Consider the following 12,621-nt stretch of genomic DNA (forward strand, 5'->3'; position numbering starts at 1 on the left):
AGTGCATGGTCACTTTTTAGATGCACAACTGTACACACTGCAAACTGCACACAGCGAATGCCATCAAACTTGTACAATGACATTTTCTTCTTTTTGTAAACCTTAGAGAACGATCCTTTGGCCAACTGCCAAAATATTTAGCGGGAATTAACATCACTTGCCCAAACTAAAAACAGATCCTTTAATGGGTGTTCATTTCCAAGGTAATTATTTATTTAATTTTCCCTCTGCATCCTCCCTCGAAATTACCTCTTACCTGGCCCCACCGCCCCACCGCTGCTACCTGCACGAACCGCGGCTGGGTAGTGACCTTGTCTATATACCCTTAATCCAGACAGAGCCAGTTTGACAATTCTCTTGGTGCATACCTTGTATTTGGTTTTAGAGATGTTCAGGTATAGATCTAAATTGCCCATAAAAGTGACAAAGCTGTCAATTAGTGCCCGCAACCCATTAGGGTTGCATGTCATCAAGACAGCGTTGTCCGCATAAAGAAGAGCTGGGACTAAGATGGAATTCATCTTGGCACGATCCTTCCTATCAGACTGTAGGGTAGTATTCAATCCATTACCATATAAGAGGAACAAAATAGGGGTGAGGACGCACCCTTATCGGACACCCCTCTCCAGTTCAAATGTACTCATACATTCACCTCCTGCCTCATACAGTACAAGGGTGTCGAACCCGTAATGTAGAGCCCACAGGAAGTTAACCAGGTCCTCATCAATGCCCCGCTGCAAAAATATCCACCATAATTTACTGCACTTGACCCTATCGAAGGCGCTGCTAAGGTCCATGAATTACAGAAACAGCGTCCACTCCTTAACTATTGTGTACTTATTAATGATGAGGTTAATGTTGAGACGTTGCTCAATGGTACCCAAGCCCTCTCTAAAACCGTACTGTACAGGAGGAAACCCTTGGTTATCAACTGTCCAGTTTTCTATCTTGTTAAGGACAATCTATCCAAGGATTTTGACTGTTGAATCTAGGAGAGACATGGGACGATAGCATTGGGGGTCCTGCTGGCAACTCTTTTTGTAGACTGAGACGATGACAGCTGAGTGCCACGATGATTTACTATTCCAACTTCCAGTACGGAAGGTACTGGTATAGTAAATTATACCATTTCTTACTGTACAGCGCCATCCAGGGCTAGTCGTTGTAACGACTTGCGTTGTAATGACCACAATGTAAATGTATCAATGTGTGACAACCGAGTTGTAAAGGTCGTTCGCCCTCTTGCATGGCTGGGACACAGAAGCTCTGAAAACCTTCCCATGTTGTATGTTCTGTACACCAGGCTTCTTGCAATAGGATGTAATCAACCCTGTCAGTATTACCCAATTTTGCCAATAACCCAGATACACACCAACAGACTAGGCTTTGTGAGTGACTGGCCTGGGCGCTACCATATATTTGGGGGGTCGGAAATGCAAAGTGGGCAAAAGGTTTGGGTGCCTTCAGGAGACTCCATAGATACAGGGGTGGCACCACTAAGGGGAGTAATAGGAAGAACATACAAGCACAGTTCATCTGGTCGCTCCTCCTTCCTACCCTGGGGAGGTTGTTCTTTGGCAGATGTCCAGCTCTTGCTACTAATGGGTAAGGGAAACCAATGCTGCTCTTTGAGGCTCAATAGTATTGCAAACCGTTTTTTGCAAGGAATGACACAGCCACCAGGGTGGTTGAAACTTTATGGGCCCCCAGGTACTAGATGGTTTGCAGTCTTTTGTAGGTGCCTGTAAAAGAAGCCGAGGGGCAAGATGATAATGCTTTTAACCACAATCTGAGGCTGATGGAACTGAAACACTGGGTTCCTTGCGATGTGCGGAAACCTGAAATGTATAATACAATCTCCTGAAAGAGTATTTGTTGAGGAACCGATCCAGGCCACATGGCACACCATCAGTATATGATAGTGGTCCTGAGTTTTGAAACTGGAATGGCTAGCAAGCTAGTGGCACACCTTATTTTGGAGCTGACTCCTGGCTGGCATCTGGCAAAAGAAGGACATTAGCCCTAAATACAACATAGGAACTACGGGCGATGGAATGTTGATCATTGGTAATGGAGATGCTAAGCGGGGTTCGTGTGGAGCAAGAGGAATATGATCTTGAGGGGCAGAAAGACAGGGGCAGGAGGACTGGAAGCATCTTCTAAGGCACCCAGGGCTGCATGGGGGATAGCTGAACAAGAATCTGATCCAGCTGGCGGATGAGCTAAAGGCTCAGGTGGTATATGAAGGTTAGGCATGGAAAGAGGAGGAAGTCTGGTTACAGTGGTTGCAGTAAGCGGTGGGTCTGTAAGTGAACACTTATGCTGACATATTGTTAAAAATGTTTCCAATTCACCTCCGGCTTGTCCAGTTTCACCTATATGGAAGCAAGAAAATCATTAAGTGCGGATGCACGTTTGTGACAGATAGGGGCCCAGTTAAAATCATTGAACGCTCCATGAATATTAAAATCAGATGGGTCCAGAGAGCCAAATGGGTATATAGGTGCTTTAGCTGCTCTCAGGGTCTTGTGCTTGGCAGCCTGCAGACATGCAGGAGAAGTTGGAAAAAGTAAATCTTTTTCAGACCAAGAGGTGGGGGCGCAAGGAGAAATAGCCTCCAAGAGCATGGTAGTGGTGGGAGGGGTGGCTCCTCCACTATGGTGGAGGTGCGTCGCCCCACTGCTTTTGAGCAGTGAGAAATGGTTGCCCACTCCAAAGTGTGCAATGACTGTTTGGTCGGCCCTCTCCGGCTGCCCAAATCAGTCATGCACAATTTCCTAATCTCCATGCAGGCTGCATTACTGCCTGCATGGAGAACATGTCCACCCCTCCAGCCCCTGACTGAGTGCCATGACATGGCACTCAGACCAATCACAATGCTGCATTGCAGCATTGTGTTTGGCTTAGGGGAGGGAGCCTGGCTACCTGCTTCCTGTTTCTGTCGGAGGCAGGAGAGCAGGAGCAGAGAAGACGCAGGACCTGGCCCCAAGGTATGTAAAAAAATAAATCCGATCCCCCAACCCCCCGCACGACACTGACCGCCCGCGCCCTCCCCACTACTCTTGAGCCATGCCAGCCGCGACTGAGTGGTGGTCCCCTCCAAAGCCTCTGATCCAGTGTCAGTTGTTGCAGGGTTGAGAGCTGTTCTGACAAGTTCAAGGGACAGGCATCTTTCAGCCAGATCAATCTCCTTTGATATAACGCCTACTGCTCTGACCAAAAAAGAGTCTATGGTTGTGCGGCTGGGGGCCGCTGAGGGTTTGGAGCTCCGGCCTTCCTTTTGCCCATGCCAGTAACTCTGGGACCACCCTAATCAGGAGTCAATACGGTAGTGAGGCACGGAGGAATTGAACAGTACGACCAGAGCAATTTTAATAAGAAGTAACAGTGCAGTGCCACTTATTTCCTGAATGGAACTGGTCAATGGGTCAGGGTGTTGCCTCTAAAGTACTTGGTGGCGGGCCTCAGGACCAATGGACACGGCCCAGCACAGACTCGCCTGGCCAAGCATGTGCTCAGACAGGCCTGCCCTTGGTCCAGTCTGTCCCATGCTGCAGTCGCCCAGAAGTGCTTTGAAGGGCGCGATATAACAAGCCCCTCCTCCTGGGCGGATGGTCGAGATGATGTAGAGCCTGCTGGGGGACATAGTCCCACTCCAGCAAGCTGATTCACAGCAAAGTCTCTAAATGCCTGTCAAGTTTTGCAAGCTAGCTGGATTTGTAAAAGAACTAAGGGCTGTTACCTTTGCCCACTGTGCTACATTTCCAAATATCATTCACTAGCTGAGTGAGTGAATGAAGGATCTATACTACTTAACACTCTGAACATAACCAGTTCAAGGATCGTCTAGCTCAAAGGAGTGGTTGCAATAGCAAATTAAGAAGACATGTTAGGAATCAAAGTTTTCCTGCACATCTCCATAGAGTGTTCACTCCTGCCGGGCATTTTGCAATGCATGTAAGATAGCTTTTGTTTTTTTTTTGTGTCAGTGCACACAACAATCATGCATGTTTGTTGCTGGCCCTCAGTGACATAGAACACATTGTAGAGGAGGGCTCTGTTGTTGAGTGTGATTCCAATTACTCAACGAGCTGCGGAGGACTGAAAGAGATGGCAAAATTTAATTTACTTCATTTAAGAGTTGAAAATTGAGACACCATTCACAATAGTCCTTAGTTTCAAAAACAAGAGTCCAACCTCCACATGCTCACCTATTTATCATTCAAAAGTACTCCAATTATTTTCATGTGAATTATAGGTATATAATTGTAATATGATCACTTTTCTCATCATCTTAAAGTAAATTACATGAATCTGCAATTTTTAAAAACATTTTCAAATTAAAATTATTGGAGAATATATAGTCTGGCATGATTAAAATTTCCGGGCCTGTTGCAAGATACTTTGGGTATGGGTCTGTATGTAATGATATTCTTGAATTGGGTGTTTTTGCCTTGCAGTAGCAAACAGGTACTTGTCAGTGATCTGTTTGTTTCAGCAAAAAGACACATTAGAAGTTCAATTGGGACATAATATGGGAATGGCTATAGAATCATGCAAAGATTTTTTTGGATATGGTTACTGTTGGACTTGGCCCTTTTTGCAAGGCCATCCCTGAACGTTGTGCCTTCCTCCTGTATTTTGTCTGACCTGTTTTTGTTGGTTTTATGACTCCGGGCACTTTACCACTGCTGATCAGTGCTAAAGTGCATATGCTATCCCTATTGCAAATTGATGTATTGATTAGTGACTCCATGATTGGCTGGTTTGGTTTACTTCTCAGAACCTAGTACAGTGCACTGAGTGTGCCCAGAGCTTGGACCCAAATGCTGCTAGTGGGCTTGCAGCACTGGTTGTGCCACCCACAGAAGCAGCCTGTAAAAGTGTGTCTCAGGTCTGCCATCGCAGAGCCTGTGTGCAGTCTGGTACTGCCATGATGACTGGGCAAGTGCACCCACATGCCAGTCCCTAAACCTTTCCTTTTCTCCATATCAGACACCCCTATGGTAGGCCCAAGGGCAGGGTGCATTGTAAGTATAAGGTAGGACATGCCCTGGTGTGTGTGACATGTCCTAATAGTGAATTACAGCCATTTTTATTTTTCACTATTGCAAGGCTATCTGTTCTCCATAGGTCAGAATGGGCAGTTAGATTATTACATTATATAATACTAACTGACTTGGGGAACATGGTAGAAATTCGAGTTTAGTATGCCTGAACTCAGAATGATAAAATACATTTTTTAGTGAAGTTGGTTTTAACATTCTGTGTTTGAAAATACCACTTTTAGAAAGTAGGTATTTTCTTCTCTACCTATCCAGGCCTGTCTCTGCTAGGTTGTGTATTCCTTGTCTGGAATGAGTGACAGGGCTGGGGTATTCCAGGAGACAGAATGAGTCTGCCCAGTGGGGAATAGAGAGATCTGCATCTTGATGGGAGGGAGGAGTTGCACCTGGGACCTGAGTAGGACTGTGCCTGCCCCCCACAGTGCTGGCTCCTCTCCCTGTGGTGCGTCTGATGTCTCTGTCCTGCACTGTGAAAGAAGAGAAGGAATCATGTCAACAAAGTGCTCCAGGACTGTGCTTTCCCTCCACAATGCTGGCTCCATCTCTTGTGGGGTGTCTGATGTTTCTGCCCTGCACTGTGAAAGGAAAGAAGGAGTCATGTGAACAGAGTGCTCCAGAACTGGTTTGGACTGGGCAAAGGCTCCTCTGCCCTCAGGTGACAAAGGATTTTGGGGTATAAATATTGGGACCCTGATCCCAAGAAATTAGATCACTTTTGGACTACAAGAAGACACTTTTACTGAGGAGAGGAACCTGAAGAAACTGAGGAGAGACTATTCCTAAGCTGAAGTTCTGCTTGGGGGATTAGCCTGCAGTGGTTGCCTGACTGCCAAAGGAAGTAGAAAGGAACTTTGTGTACTTTGCTTTCAACTTGTGAAGGATCTCCAAGGGCTAGGAATAGAGCTTGCCTCCTGCTGAAGTCTCAGGGACAACAGACTTCAACCACCAGCTCCCCAGAGTTCTTTGGAAGTGCCTGCTGCTTTTTGGGCCTTCTGAGGGACTGTGTGTTGCAAGGAGCTGGAAGTGCGCCTCAACGAGGAAGAAGCGGGTCACTGCTGCTGCCATTGCATCGTGAATGTCGGCGATGTATCTATCGTATTGCACCGCATCGAGAGAAGTATCTCGCAACGAGGAAGAAGCGTGTTGCTGCGCTGCTGTCGCATCATGGATGTCAGCACTGTAGTTGTCACATTGTGCGGAAGCTTCTCGCAATGTCGGAGAAGAGTGTCTCAGCCAAGGCTGTTGCCGTCGCATCGCTGAACAAGGGTGTCGCCGCTGCAGCTGACGCATCGAATCGAGACTTCTTGCATCATCGGAGAAGCGTACCGCATCTGGAAGATCTCCACGTCTTTATTTCTTTGCACCGTAACTTTGCTGCATTTCCATTGCTGCAACATTGCCCTGCATCCCCCGGAGAAGCGTGCCGCCGTCGGAGCTGCTGCCGTCGAATCTTGGATGTCGCCACTGCAGTTGTCACATTGTGCGGAAGCTTCTTGCAACGTCTGAGAAAAGTGTCGCAGCCAAGGCTGTTGCCGTCGCATCGCTGAACAAGGGTGTCGCCGCTGCAGCTGACGCATCTAATCGAGACTTCTCGCATCATCGGAGAAGCATACTGCATCTGGAAGATCTCCATGTCTTTATTTCTTTGCACCGGAACTTTGCCGCATTTCCATTGCTGCAACATTGTTTGTTGTGGAAGCGCAACGCATTGTAAGGTACATTGACACAAAGTGTTGCTTCTTAAGAACTGAACAGAACTAAGCTAAAACTACCATCTTAATTACAGTATTGTGGATTTTTGTTGTTTATGGTCTTGTGTTGAATCTATATAAAGAATACTTATTTTTGATGTAAACCTTGTGTGGTGTCCATCTGTAGTGTTGTCACTGGGTTACCATATGTGGTCACAAATGTTTTACACACTGCCTCTTAGATAAGCCTGTCTGCTTGGCCAAGCTACCAAGGGGGTGAGCAGGGGTTATTTTAGGAGTGTACCCCCTTACCCTGACTAGAGGCAAGGGTCCCTATTTGTCACAAGTACCTACCTGTGCCAACTGGAGACCCCCAACTCTAACAATTACTGAATATGATCTAATAGGCTCATTCAATTAAAAAATATTAATTCATTCTAGACATTTTGATTTAAAATGTTTTAAAATGTGATGCTTTTACTTGAATCAAAATAAATTGTATTAAATAAAATAACAAATAATACCTTCTGAAATCGAGATTGTGATTTATGCCAAAAGAGGATTGTAAACCCTTAACTATTTGGTTATTACAAACGTTACTTTAAATGGATCTTTTTCTAAAGTCGTGTAATCAAATTCTAATAAAACTGTCCATATTTTATTTTTGTTAATGTCAGTCACCCAATAACAATTTATTTATTTATTTAAATCTTTATTTCGGCAAGATAGCCATAAAAGACACATATATATACATACATAAAACAAAACAAATTAAATTCCAATTTTCAGTTCATAAAAAAACGTACATAAGCGTTTTTACTAAGAAGGGTCACCAATCAACAATCTCCTTATAAACGTTTTAACAATAAAAAAGTTCATTTTAGCATGATTCAGTTTAGCAACAGAAGTGCACAACAGGGTATACCTCCTTGGAGAATCTGACGCATTTACTCAGAGCATTTGACCCAATTTTTTCTGAATAAAGAAAACTGAAGTTAAAAATCTGCTAATACTAAACACAATGAACTGGGCAGTATTCGTTTTGACAATCCTATAAGCAGTATGACAACTTCTAGTTCCTAGGAGAACACACATAGGTTTTAACCATTTTTTCCGTGCTTTTATGTAAGCATTGCATACAAAAAGCATGTGAATTTCATTCTCCAAACAGGAGGCAGAGCACATAGGACATATTCTATTATTGTCAATTGTACATGCCACATTTTTCTTTGTCCATCGTTCTAGATTAGAAGATAACATAAGGTTCCCGTATCTGAATTTCAGATAGAGGGTCTTGGCCACAGGAGGCTCAACCTCATCCAGAAATGTTTCAAAACAAGGTTCATCTTTAAACAATAGGAATTCTTTAGTTAGGGTCCCAGTTCTACTTTCGTGTACAACCTTGTTATTCATATAGGACCAAAAAACTCTCTTCACCATGGTTTTTGCAGATGGTGGCAGGTTCTCAGGGTGTTCCCAAAAAGAGTACAACCCCAACAGTTTAAACCATTTTTGTATATGCCCAAACCATAGAATGGAGTGAAAAGTATCGAGGTTTAGTACCTCTTGAAGACTATTCCTATAGTCCAACAATTCTGGGGTGGACCAAACTCTGATCCAGAACATCAAGGGTCTTAAAATTGTAAAGTGATCAGTGCGTTTAAAATTTAGGTCAAGTTGGAGGGGGATTAGGGGGGTGCTAGTAGGAACCCTTACAACAGATCTCATAAATTTGTTATCCAATCCTTGGAAGCACTCTTTGGCCCAGGGACCCCATATTTCAGCCCCGTATAGAGAGGCAGATTGGATTTTGAATTTGAAGAGTTCAAGAGCAGGTGTTGCACTCTTACTTATACTAGCATTCAATTTACTCATTATAGGTTTGGCATTTTGAGCATATACCACCCTACTCTTCTCAATTTGGGCCTTCCATGTTAACTTTGAGTCGATTGCCACCCCCAAGTAAGAAAAGTTGTCAACAACTCCAAGAGTTTGTCCATTCAGAGTCAAGATCCCTCTATCTGGTCTGCTAGGGTTTAATGCCATACATTTAGTTTTGTTAGTATTTATTTCCAGGCCTTTTTTTTCACAGTAGCCACTAAATGAGTTTAAGAGTATCTGGGGGCCCCTCTTGGTCTGAGATATAAGGATGGTATCATCTGCGAAGAGCAACGCAGGTACTCTCACTCCATTTAGCTGGGGTGAATCGTTGTTACAGGCATTTAAGTATTCAGGAATATCATTAACAAATATAGAAAATAGAGTGGGGGCCAGGACACAACCCTGACGAACGCCGCGCTCGATTGGAATGTCGCGAGACAATTCGCCATTTGGTCCCCATCTAATGTTGGCATGGTTTCTAGCATGTAACTCAATTACCTGGCTTAACAGACACCCTGGCATCCCGGCTTTTTTCAAGGAACTCCAGAGCAGATTTCTAGGAACAAGATCAAATGCAGCTCTAAGGTCGACAAATGCTACATACAAATGACCTTTCCTAATATGTACATACTTCCAGTATATACAACAGAATCTGAAGACCTGGTCTAGTGTACTGGTCTTAGACCTAAAGCCTGCCTGAAATTTAGTAAATATCTGTGACTCCTCCAGCCAATCATTCATTCTAAATAATAGATGCTTGGCATAGAGTTTCTGCAGGGTGTCCATTAAGCTAATGGGTCTATAATTAGAGGGATCGGACTTGCTACCCTTTTTAAAAATTAGTACCACTTCTGCTGCACGCCAGCTTTCAGGAAACGAACAATCAATAGATAAAACATTAAATAAACAATTAATATAAGGAGCCCAAACTTCGATTGCATGTTTGTAAAGGTCACCAGGTATTTTATCCGGACCAGGGGCTTTACTGCTTTTTAATTCGTTAATTGCCTTCATTGTTTCTTCCAATGTAAAATCAAGGCATTCAGGAGGTGGGGGTGACCATGAGTCCTCGACAGCAGCACTGTCATATTGTTTATACAGGGATGTGAAGTGGTTTACCCATGTTAATTCATCAAAGAAAGTATCCTTAACTGCTCTTCCTGCATGCCCCCCATTGGCAACCAACCTCCAAAAGCCAACATTGTCGTTTGTTTTGGCAGCAGCCAACATGTCTGCCCACAGAAGCTCTTCCCAGGCTTTTTTGGAATCCTTTACGACGTGCTTGTATTCTTCCCTTGCAAGTTTGACATCCAATTTAGAACCCTCTTTGATTGCAGTCAGAAGTTTCCTTTTGGCCATCTTACACGAACGATCAAACCAAAGCTTCCCATGGCAACCCATCCTTATATTTTGCTGATGCTTCTTTGGCATTTTAGACATGTGAATCTTGAGCTTGTCAAAGAAGGTTTTGTGCAATTCAACAAAATGCGCATAGTTCTCAGTTAGGAGAGGATAGCCAGCTATGGGGCCAAAGATCGAATCAAAGAGAGAATAAACAGCTGCAAGGGTTTTGCCATCTGATAGCAGGTGCGGCCATTTTAGAGCACGTCTGTTGTTATTGATGTGTACATTTTCACTTGGTGCATCTGCAGCTTCATTGGGCATAGAGTCACTGAACATATGTGCTTCAATATGGAGTTCCAGGGGAAAATGGTCACTCTCAACCCTGTTAGATACTCTAAAGTCCATCATAAAGTGCCAAATGCTCAATGATACAAGAATAAAATCAAGCCTACTTTCAGACTTTACAAAGGTTGGCTGTTTGGATAGGTCAGAAGGAAAGCGACCATTGCAGGCTCGCAGACCGTGGTCAACTGTTATCCTTAGAAGTTGGACTGCTAGGGTAGTGCACTTGACGTGTTTGGCAGTCTCGAGCTGGGGGATATTATAGGCATAGTCTTCATCCTCGAGGGCTTCAGTAATGCCATGTATCGGCTCGAAATTACAATTCAGGTCACCCCCCAAAATTACTGGGACATCACCAACTACTGTTTTTAGGAAGGAATCCAAAATTTCCAGCGTGGGTGAAACTCTGGAACGACCTATAGGTCTATTGTAAATATTAATAATATAATATTGATGCCCCATTGCAGTAGTGATCTTTAAGGCTCGGATATCAGGAGTTCCTATATCTATGCTTTCGGCCTTTACAGTTAATGTAATTTTAATCCAAATAATTAGACCCCCAGCTGGTCTTCCCCTCTCTGATTGCTTTGCCACTTTGTCAAAGGTTTTAAAGCCCATCCTATGTGGGGTATCCATGGCCCATGTTTCCTGCAAGAGGCAGATTTCACCAGAATCAATATAATCCGCCCAATCAGGGTCCTTCAAATTTTTTCCAACCCCAGCAATATTCCAAGATAAAAACGTCAGTTTAGGAATTAGTGCTTTATCAGAATGGTTACAGTTAACAGTAGGCACTACTGGGGCCGACAAAGGAGCAGCGATATTTAAATGTGTATTATTTATTTGGTTCTCTGTGTTGGATACCACTGCCCCTATTGTACAATTAAGAATTTCACCATGACGTTCTTTCAGCATGCTGGTACATGCTGAATTGCCTTCAGAGCTGTTTTGGTTATGTAAAATAGTTATTCCTGATCTTTGGAGATCTAACCCCACTCCCAATGTGCAGAACAGGTCATATAGCATAGGAATACAGTTAGGCATGGTTTTGAGTCAGTCCACTGCGTCCAAACAGCTGAACCTATTGAATGTTGGGATCCCAGACCACGCATTGAACTCGGCTTGTCTGGCTGTGTTTGGTGCGTAGCCATGAAACAAGTTAGGGGTGTTCCAAACAGGGCCATACTTTGGAATTCTCGGAGGAGGGTAAAAAAAAGAAAGGGGTCTAGCTATAATAGGGAATGTATCTCCATACGTTTTCCAAGCACAGATTTGTTCCGCACTATGCGGTTCTTCAAAGGAGACAACTATACAATCACCCGGTACTGACTTTGTCATTTGGCCAACCCATGGCACCCTGCGTACCATCAGAATTTTGCTTCTCATGTGATTTGGAATCGGTTTATTTATGTTTAACCAATAAATCACCTTGTTTTTTAGTGAAGCAAAGTTCTCTTCATTATGATTTTGTAATTCGGGGACACCAGTGAGGACAATGACAAATGGGCTAGCATCTGGTGGCAAATCGATATATCCTCCCCTGAAGTTATTTTTGAAATGAGCTGTCTGGTGGTTATGTGGGTCAGTTCTATGCGCTTGGGACCTATCATGCATGGATCTATTGGGGCCCTGGTGGGGTCTGGTTGTCTCCACAGGCTTCAGGGAGGCAGAGGAATTAGTGGCCATAGGATTAGTGGTGGAGGCATTTACTGGCTGCGATTTGTTACTTTGAGCAGCCCCAGAATGCAGAGGTGTGGTTGTATTTGCCGGTGGCCCCTTCAAGAGTATAGAAGTTGGTGCTGTTTGGGTGGTAACTTTCAAGTTAGAATTTTTATTTTTGGCTACCCCTTCTTTTTGTTTTAGAACACTAAATGGGTTGGTATTTGGGGTAACAGCCGATGGCAAAGTTTGAGCATGTATGGGCGCCTCATTGCCATTAAGGCTTATACTTGCTAATGTTATAACCCTCTTCTCTACTTCGAGTAATTGATTTTCTATACCGGCTAACCTAACTTCTAACGGCCTCAGCAATACTTTAAGCGTTTCCCACACTATTTTCAAAAATTCTTCCCTGTCCCCTTGTGTAGAATATCTAGATGTAGAGATATTCTCGCCCTCTTCTATTAGTGTATCCGTGCTTTGTGCCAAGTTAGAAAACTCTGTATTGTCCGTGCTACATTGGTTATTAGAGGGAATAGGATCAGTCCCAGTAGTTGTACTAATGGTTGGCTGTTCAAGACCCCCCGAAAATGTTTGGTTTGATGCTACCTTGGCCTTCTTTCTAGCATAGACGGAAA

Source organism: Lissotriton vulgaris, chromosome 11, assembly GCF_964263255.1.
Source record: "Lissotriton vulgaris chromosome 11, aLisVul1.2, whole genome shotgun sequence".
Lineage (NCBI taxonomy): Eukaryota > Metazoa > Chordata > Amphibia > Caudata > Salamandridae > Lissotriton > Lissotriton vulgaris.